The 15,011-nt window shown below is 34.9% G+C and overlaps 1 long non-coding RNA gene across 1 annotated transcript in view; it reads right to left on the bottom strand.

Annotated features, from left to right (window-relative positions):
- Positions 1–10,723, bottom strand: part of LOC122912806 — a 271,734-nt gene extending 261,011 nt beyond the window's left edge. The window contains exon 1 of the long non-coding RNA XR_006385677.1: positions 10,669–10,723. This is a non-coding gene — a long non-coding RNA (uncharacterized LOC122912806). The remainder of the gene's footprint in view (positions 1–10,668) is intronic.
- Between the last annotated feature and the right edge of the window lie 4,288 nt (positions 10,724–15,011).

The raw sequence follows: 15,011 nt of genomic DNA, 5'->3' as shown, positions 1-15,011 counted from the left end.
TATTTGTCTTTCTCTGACTGACTTGTTTCATTTAACATAATACTGTCAAGGTCCATCTACGTTGTTGTAAATGGCAATTTTTTTATGACTGAGTAATATTCATATATACACACACACACACACATATACATATGTATACATATGTATTTAATCCCATCAATATCATCCCATCTTATGTATATTCATCCCATCAGTGGATGAATATAGATGTGTGTGTATATACATACACACACATGTACATATATCATATATATACATATCACATATATATCACATATATCACATATATATCATATATATATACATATCACATATATCATATATATATACACATATATATATGTATGTGTATATATATACACATCTATATTCATCCACTGATGGGCACTTAGATTGTCTCCATATCTTGGCTGTTGGTTTTAATCTCTATTTTCTTGATGATTAGTGTGATACTGAGCATTTTTCATAGGCCTATTGGCTATTTATAGGTCATCTTTGGAAAAATATCTATTTCAGATTTTCTAATTGATTATATTGGCTATTAAGCATACAAGTTGTTGACATTTTGGATATTAACCTCCTATCAAATGTTTGAGTTGCAAATATTTTCTCCTTTCAAAAGGTTGCTTTTTCATTTTGTTGATGCTTTTCTATGCTGGGTAGATGTTTTTAGTTTGATGTAGTCTTATCTGTTTATTTTTTCTTTTGTTGCCTTTGCTTTTGGAGTCAGATCCAATAAACCACAGCCAAGACTAATAACAAGGAGTTAACTACCTATGTTTTCTTATAGGAATTTTATAGTTTTAGCTCTCACATTCAAGTCTTTTATTCATTTTTTAATTAGTTCTTATGTATGGTGTAAGATGGCAGTCTAGTTTCATTCCTTTGCATGTGGCTGTCCAGTTTCCCAACACTATTTCCTGAAGAAACTGTCCTTTCCCAATGCATGTTATAGGTTCCTTTTTCATAAACTAGCTGACCATACATGTATGGGATTTCTTACGTATTGTTGGGCTCTCTATTCTATTCCATGATCTATGGGTCTTTTATCCATGTGAATATCATACTGTTTTGATTACTACAGCATTGTAATACAGTTTGAAATCAGGAAGCATGATTATTTCCAGTTTTGTTTTTCTCTCTCAATATTGTACTGATTATTAAGGATCTTTTGTGGTTCTGTACAAACTTTAGGACTATTTCTTCTATTGCTATGAAAAAGGTCACTAGAATTTTGATAGGGATTGCATTGAATATGAAGATTTCTTTGGGTATGGACACTACCAATATTAATTCCTACAATCCATGAGCATGGAATATTATTCCATTTATTTTTATCATCTTCAGTTTCTTTCATCAGTGTCCTAGTTTTCAGTGTATAGATCTTTCATTTCCTTGGTTAAATTTATTCCTAGGTATTTTATTTTGATAATGGTTATTTTCCTACGTTCTCTTCTAATTGTTAATTATTAATGTATAAAAACAACAGATTTTTGTATATTGATTTTGCACTCTGTAACTTGACTGAGTTCATTTATTAGTTCTAACAGTTTTTTAGTAGTCTTTAGGGTTTTCTGTATATGAAATCATGTCATCCACAAAGAGCGACAGTTTTACTTCTTCCTTTCCAAGCTGGATACTTTTTATATCCTTTTCTTGTTTAATTGCTGTGACTAAAATTTTTATTACTATGTTGAATAAAAGTGGTGAGAATGGGCATCCTTGTTGTGTTCCTGATCCTAGAGTAAAGATGTTAGCTATGGGCTTGTCACATATGGCCTTTACTATGTCGATATTTTTTTTTTATACACACTTCTTTGTTGAGAGGTTTAATCATAAATGGACATTGAATTTTGTCAAGTGCATTTTCTGCATCTATTGAGATGTTTGTAAGATTTTTATCCTTCATTTGGTTAATGTGGTAGATCACTTTAATTGATTTGCACATGTTGAACCATCCCTGCATCACGGTAATAAATCCTGCTTAATCATGATATAAGATTATTTTACTGCATTGTTGAATTTAGTGTGCTAATATTTTGTTGAGGATATTTGCATCATTGTTCATCAGGGATACTGGCCTATAATTTCTCTTTTTGGGGGGTGTCTTTGTACAGTTTTGATACCAAGGTAATGTTGCTTCTTAAAAGCAGTTTAGAAGAACTATTTTCTCTTCAAATTTTGAAAGATTTTGAGAAAGACAGATATTAAATCTTCTTTGAATGTTTGGTAGAATTCATCAGTGAACTCATCTGGTCCTGGGCTTTGATTTGTTGATAGGTTTTGATTACTGATGCAATGTCCTTACTAGCAATTTGTCTATTCAGACTTTCTATTTCTTCTGATTCAGTTTTGGAAGGTTATAGGTTTCTAGGAATGTATCCATTTTTTTTTTTCTAGGTGTACAATTTGTGTGGGTGTAAAATTGTTCATAATAATTTCTTGTGATCTTTTGTATTTCTATAATATTAGTTGTAACTTCTCTCTTTTATTTCTGATTTTATTTATATGGGCCCTCTTTTTCCTTGCTGAATCTAGCTCAAGTTTTGTCACTTTTTTTTAATCTTTTCTAAAAACCATCTCTTAGTTCCATTGATTTTTTTTTTTTACTGTATTTTTGGTCTCTACTCCATTTATGTCTGCCCCGATCTTTTATTTCTTTCATTTTTCTGACTTTGGGTATTGTTTGCTCTTCTTTTTCTAATTTCTTTAGGTGTGAGTTTAGATTGAGAATGTTCTTGTTTCTAGAGATAGGCTATATCACTATGAACTTCCCTCTTAGAACTGCTTTTGCTATATCCCATAGATTTTGGTTTATTGTATTTTCATTTTCATTTGTCTCAAGGTATTATATTTCTTCTTTGATTTCCTCATGATCTATTATTGGTTGTTCAGCAGCATGTTGTTTAATCACTACTTATTTGTGATTTTTCTAGCTTTCTCTTGTAATTGATTTCTAGTTTCATACCATTTTGGTTGAAAAAATGCTTAAAATCTTTTTAAATTTATTGAGGCTTGTATTTCAATCTTTTAAATTTATTGAGGCTTGTATTGTGGCCCAATATATAATCTCTCCTGGAGAATGTTTCATGTGCACTTAAGAACTCCGCTGCTTTTGGGTAAAATGTGCTATATGATCTATTATGTCCTTCTGGTCTAATGTATCATTTAAGACTAATGTTTCTTTGTTGATTTTCTGTCTTGATAATCTGTCCATTAATGTAAGCAGGGACTTAAGTCCCTTACTGTTATTGACTTGCCTTCAATTTCTCCCTTTAGGTCTGGTAATATTTGTTTTACGTATTTAAGTACTCCTATGTTGGGTACCTAAATATTTATAAATAATATGTCTTCTTGCTGAACTGGCCTCTTTATCATTATGTATTGCCCATTTTTTTTCTTTTATTACAGTCTTTTTTCTAAAAGATTTATTTTTCTAAAGATTTTACTTATTTGTCAGAGAGAAAGAGACCGAGAAACTGCAAGCGCAGGGAGCAGCAGGTAGAGGGAGAAGCAGGCTCTCTCCTGAGCAAGAAGCCATGCACAACTCAATCCCAGGACCCTGGGTTCATGACCTGAGCTGAATGCAGTCCCTTAACTGACTAAGCCACCCAGACATCCCTTAAAAAAGATTTGAGAGAGAGCGCAGGTGACCATGAGTGAGCAGGTGTGGGGGGAGGTGCAGAGGGAGAGGAGGACAAGCTGACTTCCTGCTGAGTACAGAGCCTTTACTTTCTTCTTTTTTTTTCTTTTTGCTATTTTGTTTAGGTGAATTCCTCTTCTTCTCTTTTCATCTACTCTGCTACTGAACCCCTCTAGTGAATTTTTTCAGTTTATTACATTCTTCAGCTCTGTGACTTCTGTTGGGTACTTTCTTATATTTTCTCTCTTTCTATTAAAGTTCTCTCCGTGTTCATCCCTTCCTCTTGCAGTATCTGTGACTATTGTTTTGAATTCCTTATCAAGCAAAGTATTTGCCTCTGTTTCTTTAAGGTGTTTTTTGTGCCCCCCCCCACCAGAGTTTTATCTTGTTCTTTCCTTTGGAATATATATTCCAAATATTTCTTCATTTTGTTTGACTTTGTGTTTGTTTTTATGTATTGGGCAAAACAGCTATCTCTTCCAGTCTCGAAGGAGTGTGTCACAAGAAGAGTGGGGATATGCTTCAGTCTGCTATCTGTGCAGTGCCCTGGGTATGGAGGGGGGTGAGGTGGCCTGCAAAACAATCTCTGCTTAGTTCAGTCCCATGAAGTCCAGAAATGCAAACACTCTGAGCCACCAGAGGCAGGTTATCAAGAAGCATGACCCATGTGGTCTCTGTGCTCCCACTGGCTTTGGGAAAGCAGCAGGAGAGTGAAGGGGTTGAGGTGTGCCCGCTGGCTTTATGGAGGCAGCAAGAGAGTGCAGGGTCAAGGCATGCCTGCTGGCTTTAGTTGGGCAGCAGGAGAGTACAGGAACTCTGTATATGTTCTGGTGATAGCAATAAAAAAGCAAGGCACAAAAATTGCCCCTGTAATGCCTCTACCCCTAGAAAGAGCCCCCTGCCCCTTAGGACAGTTACTTTAAAATTAACAAATGAATGTCCCTTACATATTGTCCAGGCACTTTTTGAACTACTACTTTTGCCCTGTGCACTGGAGCAAGTGAATCTGCATGCAAGCCCTTTATGAATAGCATCTTACTTCCCTACAGCCTGTTACATCTCCTAGACATAGCCCTATTAGTTTTCAAAACTAGACATTTGGGGCTTGTCTCTACTAAGCTCCATATTTGTGAGATTCCTTCTTATTGTGGGTCACGATGTCAATGTGGAAGTTTTGGGCAAGACCACATCATCTCTGACTTTCCTACCCATCTCAGCATTCCCTGCTTTTTAAATAATTTTTTGTGAAGTTTCCATTCAGCTATTTTTCAGGTCTTTTTCAAAATGAATTTTCCAGATTTAGCTGTAGATTTGGTATGCTCTTGGGAGGAGGTAAGTTGGATTTTTACATATGCTTGTCATCTTGGACTCCATCTCGTAAGGGTTTAAAAACATGCACGACTAAACCATATATTATTTAGAATATGTACTTGGTAAAACTGCAAATAAAAGCAAGAGCTTTATTTTTAAAAATTAGTAGTCATTGCCTTTACAGGGAAAATAGATATGAGCAGAGGACCATAAAAAACTTCACTGATTTGGGCAACGGTTTAAGTTTAGCCATAGGTGATTATTGTGCTTCAGCCTATACCTCTGTAGCACAGATTTTTGAATGCACCAAATAGTCAATGGATTAAAAAAAAAGTTTTAAGAAAAAAATTAAAGAAAAAGCATAAAAATAGTCCTAAAAGACATAAATTAGAGAAATCTGAAGAGATGGAATCAATGAAGGACCTCTATCTCAAAGGTATTTCAGAAATAAAGACAACAGAAAAGGAAAATAACTAATAGAACAAGCTAAAAAATATCCCACAGTTGTAAGAAAAAAAAATAACACTACAAATTCAAAGCATCAAAACACATAGATTGCTGTGAGAGGAAAATGTCAAACACTCTAACCTCATTGTTGTAAAATTTAAGTATACCATGAATAAAGAGAAACTACTAAAGATTTACAATAGAGCAAGGAAAGGAAGAAATAGATGAAGATTACATGTAATGGAGTTAGAATCATATTAACATCGAAATTATCATTAGCAGAACTGAAATCAAACGTGGTCAGAGTTCTGAGAGTAAATGGTTTTGACTTAGAAACACGTCGTCAGAATTTCAATCAAGATGTGGACAATACAAAATTATCTATAATTCACTCATTTTATTTTTACTTGAGGATATATTTAAGCAAATTAAAATGAATGGCATAAAGTGAAGGAAATATAAGTGACCAAAATCTATGGTTCCATATTAAGAAAGGAAGAACAGGAACTGCCCTGGAATAAACAACTGCCCATCGATCTTCCACTCTCTTCTACCTGGTGACTTTCTCTAGCTACCTCCTCTCATAGCATACTGGAATTTTCTTTTAATGGTGATGGCATTAAAAACTTATAATTAAGTTGCAATGAACATAATTTTAAGAACTTGTTTGTCTCCTGAACTAGATACCAAGCTCTTTGAAGGAGGAATCATGCCTGTAGTTTTTACCACAGCATCTTTAAAGCTTAGCCTAGAACTGGCCAATAATAAATATTCAAAGGTGACCAGAACTCTTGCATCTGTTCTTGGGTCTCTATACTTCCTGTTCCATAAACTCCCCCTGTTATGTCCATCCCCATGGGCTCAAAAGTTGTCTACCCATATACTGATGATGATCAAATCTCATTCTATAGTTCTAGGGTTGCCGACACATATATTTATTGTCTATTATATATCTACCTTAGATATCCTCCGAAGCATCTTAATGTAAATATATCTAACACTAGATTCATTATATTTCCCTATCCCAAATGTACTTCCTTTTCTATGTGTTAAGTCAAAATATCCTTTCACTGTCCACATTCTTACCTATTTTTGCTAAATGTTTCTTTCTTCTTCCTCGTTTACTATAGAAATCAGCTCTACAAATTCCATAAGCTGTGTGTATGTAAGCTATAACATTCTCACTGTCTTCTGGCTAATGCCTTCACCATTTTTACACATATTATTACAATAGCAGTCCACTAGTTATACTTTTTAATGCACCTAGACCACTTTCATCAGAACTGTCTTTCTTAAACCAAAACATAATCATGAAAAATTACTGCTCAAAATTATTACTTTTTTTTCATTTATTGTAACAAATCCCTATCCAGGAGTCAGGGGAAATGGCACTGACAGGTAACAATTTATGATCATTATAAATTAGGTTGTTGGAGGGACAGATAAAGTGTTATGCCTGAATGGTGACTGAGGAAACAAGCAGGAGTAGGTATCTAGGATATAAGGCAGAAAAAAGCTGATGCCTACAGGGAACTTCGATTCTTGAGTGAGCTATTTTTAACACAGCTGTCTCTAAGAAATGAGATTTGTAAAGGTACCTAATAAGTTCAATATATGGGAAAAATTTTAAATCATACCAATATAGTTTCCATGTTTCTGGATGATTTAGCAAGTGATATTTGCAATCCACTCCTTTTCAAGAACTTTTCAAGAACATGTTATTCTACTGTATAATAATAAAACAACAGAGTCAAGACAGTTACTTTTCTTGCTTTCTATGTACTATAAACAGATTTGTTTGAAATACCTTCCGTTCTTTTTATTCAGCCTGTTTCTCATTACTACCCAAAGAAGGTAGTTAAAATAGGCCATTGCCAGAGTGATAATACTTACTTCCTCAACAATGATCTTTGGTAGATGATAAAATGTTACTTTCCCTTGTAAAGGGAAAGGGCAGCTGCCTACAAAGCAACAGTGAACTTCTACAGTGTGAGTGCAAAGAAAATGTATTGTGCAATAAAACTACGAAGCAAAGAGTTATTTTAGGACTACTGTGTGACGTCAGATGTGGTCTTTTGAAGGTCAGCAATTTCGTGATCTATGTTATGAGAAATTTCAAGGAGCACTGCAGTATCTTAATCTGAATAATTTTTTTTGTATAAATTTTTTTGGTCTTTCCAGCTAATTAAAAAAATAGTTGAGGCCTATATTTATTAATCTTTATCTTTGGAAGTTCCAGAATTTACTTAAAGACACAACTGAGAAAACTTGAGGAGAATAACCATTTAAAAGATTCCCCACTGACTATAAGATAAAATTTTTTTTTAAAGATTTTATTTATTTATTTGACAGAGAGAGATCACAAGCAGGCAGAGAGGCAGACAGAGAGAGAGAGAGAAGGAAGCAGGCTCCCGGCTGAGCAGAGAGCCCGATGCGGGGCTCGATCCCAGGACCCTGCGATCATGACCTGAGCCGAAGGCAGCGGCTTAACCCACTGAGCCACCCAGGCGCTCCAAGATAAAATTTAAAGTAGAAAACAAAGATGGTTCACATACTGTCAGCTAACTACCTTTCTAGCTCATCTCCAGCATTCTCAACACATAATATCCTACAAACACATATTCAAAGTCTACCAAACCAGAACAGTATGAGCTCTTTGCATCAATATGCTACTGCATTAATGTCTTACTATTACTCATTTTGTGATGAAAACTTCTACTTTTTCTTCAAAGTGCAGAAAACACATAACTTTAGTAAACTCCTCTCCAGATAGCACACACAACTTTTGTATCTGTTTTTGAGATAGTTACAACCATAAAAGTCAGATATGATGCTTTCAAAGGGTTTCTATTTCTCTTAGGATCGGACACGCAATTCTAGAAATTATTTTCAATCTCCTTTCCAGCCTAAACCACCTTCATCCTGACCACCCATTTGGAATTTCTCTCATTTCGTTGAATATACCCTGCTGGTTCTCAACTGTTTTTTTACCCTAATATAGTCATCCCCACAGGGTTCAGTTTAAAGGTGAACCTGACAAGAAGTTTCCCTAGATCCTTAATCTAGATTAGTTAGTTTGCTCCCAAACTCCCAAAAGGCCTTTCAGTCTCTATTATAATGCTATTTATTTATAATTGTTAATTGGCTTTCTACAGCAGACTGCAAACTCCAGGAGAATAGAGGTGATTTCTCTTATTCACTGCTGTTTTCTTAACAGTTTGTTTCCTGGCACATTACAGGTGGTTCATTAATGTTAGTTGAATCAGATTGACTGCTTCACTACACTGCCAAGGTCTTTCAGACACCTGTCTTTCACAGTTCCATGAACCCACCCACTTAACATTTATTGAGAATCAACTATGTGCCTGCAATCAGCATAATCTCCAGCAGTGCATGAGAGCACGAGACACAGTTCCAGCACTGAATAAAGTCACAGACTGTATAGGGGAGGGTGTAAAAAAAAAAAAAAAAAAAGTGTGCTGCTTGTTAGAACAACTTGTTTGAAAGTAGACTTTTGATCTATGCCTGGAAAGTATATATCCTTTCTTCTCACAGGCCATAGTGATTGCTTTATGAACAGATATGGGATACAAATGGATGTGATCAGAATAAATCTAAGAGCCTTTGTAATAGTTGCAAGAAAGAACACTTTGTTTTTGTGCTTGTTATGAACTTTGCAGGCTGAGTATTGTACCGGTCCTACTGTCACCTCATAAGACTAAGGAAATAAAGCAAATGAGGAAGAGCAGAAACTAACAGACAACGAGAGATTATTGGAGACCCCAGAATACTGATGGATTTGATTTATTCCTGGATATTTCAGTTATATGAATCAACAAATTCCCTCTATTATTTATATATTTTTGTTTATTGCATTAAGTCAGTTTGAGTTGGACTTCTATGACGTGTGATGGAATTTCTTACTAATACATAGACTCACAGATAATACAATATCTTAACTAACTCTTGAAAGTTGAAGAGCAGTTTGCCGGGAATAAAATTTTATTAATAACAACATTATATTAACTCTTACTTTGTTGCAACACTGTTAACATTGTTTTAAGTGATTTGCCTAGAGTAAGAAAGAATTTATGGAAAAAGTCAGAGGCATAAAAGGTAACAGCATATTTGAGTATATAGTGAACAATTCAGTATCTTCAATAAGATGTTTACTGGGAAAATTAGGATCCAAAAGTAGAGACGAGCGTGAAATACACTGCTGCCATCAGATTGCAAATAATTCCATGTGCTATGTTAATAGCAATGTTGATTCCATTTATATTCAATAAAAACATACAAATGTAGTCAATCAAGCCAACCAGAATTTCTCATAACCAGAGTTCTTAAAAAATAAAACTGAATCGCATCCAAAATTCATTTCATAAAAAGCTTCAAATGTGTGTTATAGCAGAATTCTAGGGAACTTAAGTGACTTGTTCTAGGTGAAATTGGGCAACTAAGTATTAACCAAAACAAAATGCAATTTTCAGTTGCAAATCTGGAACTCTTTCCAAAATGCCCCATGTACCAGCCAGTTTCCATAGCCCTCACAGACACACTAACACAGAGTTAAAGAAATACAGACTTTAGCACCAAATAAAATTGGTCATTTTTCCGGTTCTATGACTTAATAATTATGTGACCACCAGCAAGTGGCTTTACTTTACAAAGTCTCTTTCTTATTTATAATGCGGGAACTGTATGTCTCTTTTCTTCATAGGGTTATTTTGAAAAAATAAATGATAATATACTTAGCACAATCCCAAAAGTGCACACATTTAGTCTTTACCGGGTGAGGTAAATCTAATCACAACAAAATATGAATTAACACATACTGCATGTGAGAAATCATATGCAAGTAATATTAAACTGGGTTCTTTGCTGATTCTAATGAAACCATCTCCACAAGGTCCTTTGCTTCCTCCACCTGAAATGGCCACCTGTGGTTCTCAAGCCCCTTGATCAGAGGTTTGTTTGAAGTGATTAATCAAATATGTATGGATCAATTTCCAGAACCAGATGAGGGGGAAGCAAATTGGTTAACACCATGTTGGTGTGAGCCTGCTAAGTGGCAGACCAGCAGCTGGACATACAGAACAAATAGAAAGACTATTGACATGTAAGGCAAAGCACAGCTAACAGCTGAAACACATTTACACTTTTGATTGTTCCTTGGGCTCAAGGACAAGAGTTAATCCCATGATAGAGAAACTACCTGTAGACCATAAATTTTGCTCCAGTGAAATATCAGGAAGCATGAAACTTACTCTGCTGGGATGGCCATCAGTTTGCTTAACTTCAGCTTTGGTTCTTCCTTCTCATCTGTGCTTTGGAACCTGGTAGAAAAATAAGGGAAAAGAGTTATTTAAAGATCTGGAAGTACTAGCTGGAGAAGAAGAAAACATAATAATTAACCTGTTGTGCAAGGATCTGGGCAAAGGGTAATGATTCTTCCAGGAACTTTGAGGACAGAAGCATTAGGCCTTTACATTAGAACAAAACACTGGTACTTAGACATGTTATAATCCCAGGTAGATTTAAAGACTGAAGAGTGAGCTGAGAGAAAGGTTAAGGAAATCAACAGAAAAACACAAAGAGAAAGGGAGAGTCAGACGCATCATAAAATGATGCATTTATTCAATATTTTAAGACACACCATATATAAATTCCATAATTGGGTACTGATAGCAGAGAGCCAATTACAATCTCCACCTTTGAGGAAGTCAAACTCTTGAAGACAGGAAAGCTAGCAAAACGGAGAAGTACAATGCAAAATGATGTTGGGCCAAGGCTTAAATAACAATAAACAGACAAGTGTTAGGAGTAGTAAGACATGAAACAAAAGAATAAAATGAGAAAATCTAAGCTATTCAGAGTTGTTCAAGAAAAGTAAAATTTGCATGGAGCACTGGGTGTGGTGAAAAAAATAATGAATACTGTTTTTCTGAAAACAAATAAATTAATTTAATTAAAAAAAAAAAAGAAAAGTAAAATTTGGGGCACCTGGGTGGCTGTGGGTTAAAGCCCCTGCCTTCAGCGCAGGTCATGATCCCAGGGTCCTGGGATCAAGCCAAGCCCTGCCCTGCACTGGGCTCTCTGCTCAGCAGAGAGCCTGCTTCCTCCTCTCTCTCTCTGCCTGCCACTCTGCCTACTTGTAATCTCTGTCAAATAAAATAAATAAAATCTTTAAAAAAAAAAGATTTAAAGAAAAGAAAAAGAAAATTTGGTAACTTGTGGATGGCAATGTGCAAGGTTTGTGGGTTTTTTTTTTTTTAACTAAATATTATGGCAGATTTTCCTTGCTTTTGGTTTATGAAAAGATGTGTACTAAAGGAAAAAATCAAAGTCAGGACTTCTTTTAACTACAGTTTATTTTTTTTAATTTAAGCCTGAAATACATCCAAATATCACTTAGTTATCAAATTTTCAAGTGGTACCTTACTGTGACATCCCCATCTACATCACCTCTAGTAATATCTGTCACAGGGAAGAGCCAGAAACGATATTAAAAGCTGTATTTAGAGAGGAAAAGTACATTTTGCTACTAGTACAACCTGTAGGTAGTTTATGAATCAAGAATTGAGGTATACTTCAGTATCTATGACAGATGTAACACCACAACTGAACCTTAAGAAAAAGTCATTTCAAACTATTTAAACTTTTGGATGCTCATAGTAATTTTGCCCCTGGACTGACTTGGAGGGATCAATGGTGCAAAAAGAGAAACGAGCTATAGAAATAAGCTTCTGGAAGCTAAAGTGGTTTCTGTTTTCTTCTGGCTCTGGATTATGATGAGTTATATGTTGTCTTACTTTGGCTTTAACTGAAATCATTAAGATCAAAAGTATTTATTTTGGTAAGGAGAAAAATCTATAAAAGTTTAGTTTTTTAACACACGCTGAGATAATCCATTAGGCTGGTGTATTTACATTTTTTGACCTGCTATCAAGTGAGTCAGTAGCATCTGATTTTTTAGCAAGGGTTAGGACAGGGGTCAGTTTCAAAGGAAACTTTTATATTAAAAAAAAAAAAAGGTAGTAAGCCTACTAGGAATCAGAAAATTTTGAAGTTTAAATTTTAACACTGGACAAGCCACCTGCCATAAAATGGAGAGAAAAGAGAGCTTAAGAAGAAATCATAAATCCATGCAGGATAAAAACCTGTATTTTTCAAAAAAGATGTGTTGCTTAATTGGAAGCTGGCTGGGAGTACTTTGCATCTGTCACAGATTCTAAGCTACGGAGAATAGTTAAAGCATCCTAAATTGTCCCAGGCAGTCTTTGTAGATCTTAGAGTGTGGAATCACTCTGCAAAGAGCCCTAAGTGAATAGTGTTGCCAGATTAATGCCCCAAGTGATCTGGGAATTATCCAAGGGCTTCCTTGGTTGGTTTTTACTTTGAAATGTGGACTCTATTTCTGGCACACAGCAACTTAGTGGTTCGGAACCCAGGTTCTGAACTCAGAATAAACCTGAATTAGAGGCTAAGTCCTGGCAGCTTCCGCACATGGAAAGTGGTGATAATTAACAGTACCTATTTCATAGAGTGGTTGGGAACTTTCTATGAGCTACAGTGGACAAAACACAATGCATGTCAGATATAAACCCTACCAATATGAGCTTTTATATTTATTCTTATTAATAGAAATAATAATATTTCAGTCCACTGGACTCTAGGTGATGTTTTGTTACATCACAATGGATGTTATAACAATACAAACCACATAAGATTCTTATCATATTAAATTGATAATAGGAAACCTGGTTTAGAACAAAAGTTATACTTTCATAACATAAAAGCAAAAGCAAGAACTGCTAATGTTTCAGAACTTATAATTTTGTATTTATTATTACACTTCATCTGTAGAAACATTCTACAGATAATGAAATTGACATTCAGAAAGGTGAAGTTAATTATTCAAGTCCACCCACCCAGTTGCAGATAAGATAAACCCAAGCCTTCTAAATAAAGGTAAAATATACTTTATTTGTTAATGCTTTTAATAGCAATAGTACCAGTTGACTCTTGCTCTATAACAACCCTCCCCAAAACTTAGATGCTTAAAGAAACAAACATATGTTGCTTTTCCTTGTGACTATGAGGTTAGATGGGATACTCTTCTGGTCTGGGCAACTTTAACAAAGTCTAGATGACATTAGATAGCTTCACTCATAAGTTGGAAGTCTAGTTGGCTTAGGAGGTCTTAGCCAAGATACCTCATCTCTGCCTCATCATCCATCATGATGGTCTAGGCTTTTTCATAGAGTGGTCTCAGAGGGCAAAGACAGGAAGTGAGCAAGTCCCACAATACAAGCATTTTTCATGCCTCCATTTGTACCATATTTTGCACTGTTTCATTAGCTAGACAGATCATCTGGCCAAGTTCAGAGTCTCTACATACAAATAGGCATGAACAAATTAAAGTATTCATGGTAAACTTGTCAAGAGTTTAATATCCCGTAACTCTGACTGGTAGGATTCTGGGTTTTTGTTTTACTTTTCTTCATGTCCCAAATTTTTCAAAATGACAATTATTTTTATAATAAAAGCCATTTCTTAAATAATTTAGAGAATTGAGCCATTTTCTGGAAAACCACAGGTCCTTGTTGTGAGCTTATTTCTTTTTGAAGTGAGAATTAAACTTTTATCTAAACCACAACAGATGTTATTTTTAGTATTTCTCAGGGATCTCTTTGTCCTTCTTACCTTATTGCTCTACACACTCGTCCAGTGTGAGTTCATGAATTCTTGTTCCTTTGATTTTGATTTATATGTTGATAACTCCCAAATTCATACACCCAAGCACAGTCTTCATATAAATGTTTCCAACCTGTCTCTTCAAATTCCTGCAGTACATTTCCCCTTGGAAGAGGACCATGTCCCTCTCTTCCACTGTATCTCTTTTGTGTCTCATTCACTCATTTCTTACAGATTCCTCACAGGTCTTCCAGTTTGTTTTTTGTCTCATTCCCCCTTGGCCCATTTTTCCACAGCTGGGAGCTCGGCTTTGGCACACAAGCCTTTGCATTGCTGTTTCTCTTCTTTGAAGCTCCAGAAGTACATTTTTCTTCTTTCAATGAAAATTCATCTTCCTGATAAGCTTTTCAACATCCACCAAAATAAGGGCAGTAGAATATTTGAGAGACTCCAAAGAATGTACCACAATATATTTCCATTGTTGATTGTGGAAGGCATGAATTCCTAGGGAATTCCAGAAAAGAAATATATCTGAATTCTTAAACATTTAATTCTTCATGTTTTTAAAGGGAAAAAAAAAAAAAAGACTTTATTGGCATTTACCTCCTATTTGTTCACGTCAAAGGCAAGAGTAGACACTTTCCATACAGTTTTATTCAAGAGATAATCCCAAAATTAGGTAACTCTAAAATTAAATGATATATATGTATATTTATTAAAGTTTAAATTTATTAAATATATCTAGTCATATGGCCCTCCATATCTTAATGAAAATAACTTAATACAACAAATACTTTTAAAACAATACCAAGAAAACAGAACCTTTTAAACCATTCATTAACACAGTTTATCTGAAATAGTTGCAAAACACTGTAGATCCTTATACTTAAGGAAAATGTCTTAGTAGGTTACT

The sequence above is a fragment of the Neovison vison genome, chromosome 7 (genome assembly GCF_020171115.1).
Source record: "Neovison vison isolate M4711 chromosome 7, ASM_NN_V1, whole genome shotgun sequence".
NCBI classification, from domain to species: Eukaryota; Metazoa; Chordata; class Mammalia; order Carnivora; family Mustelidae; genus Neogale; species Neogale vison.
Note: the sequence above shows the minus strand (reverse complement) of the source record. Positions and strands in the feature narration are given on the sequence as shown.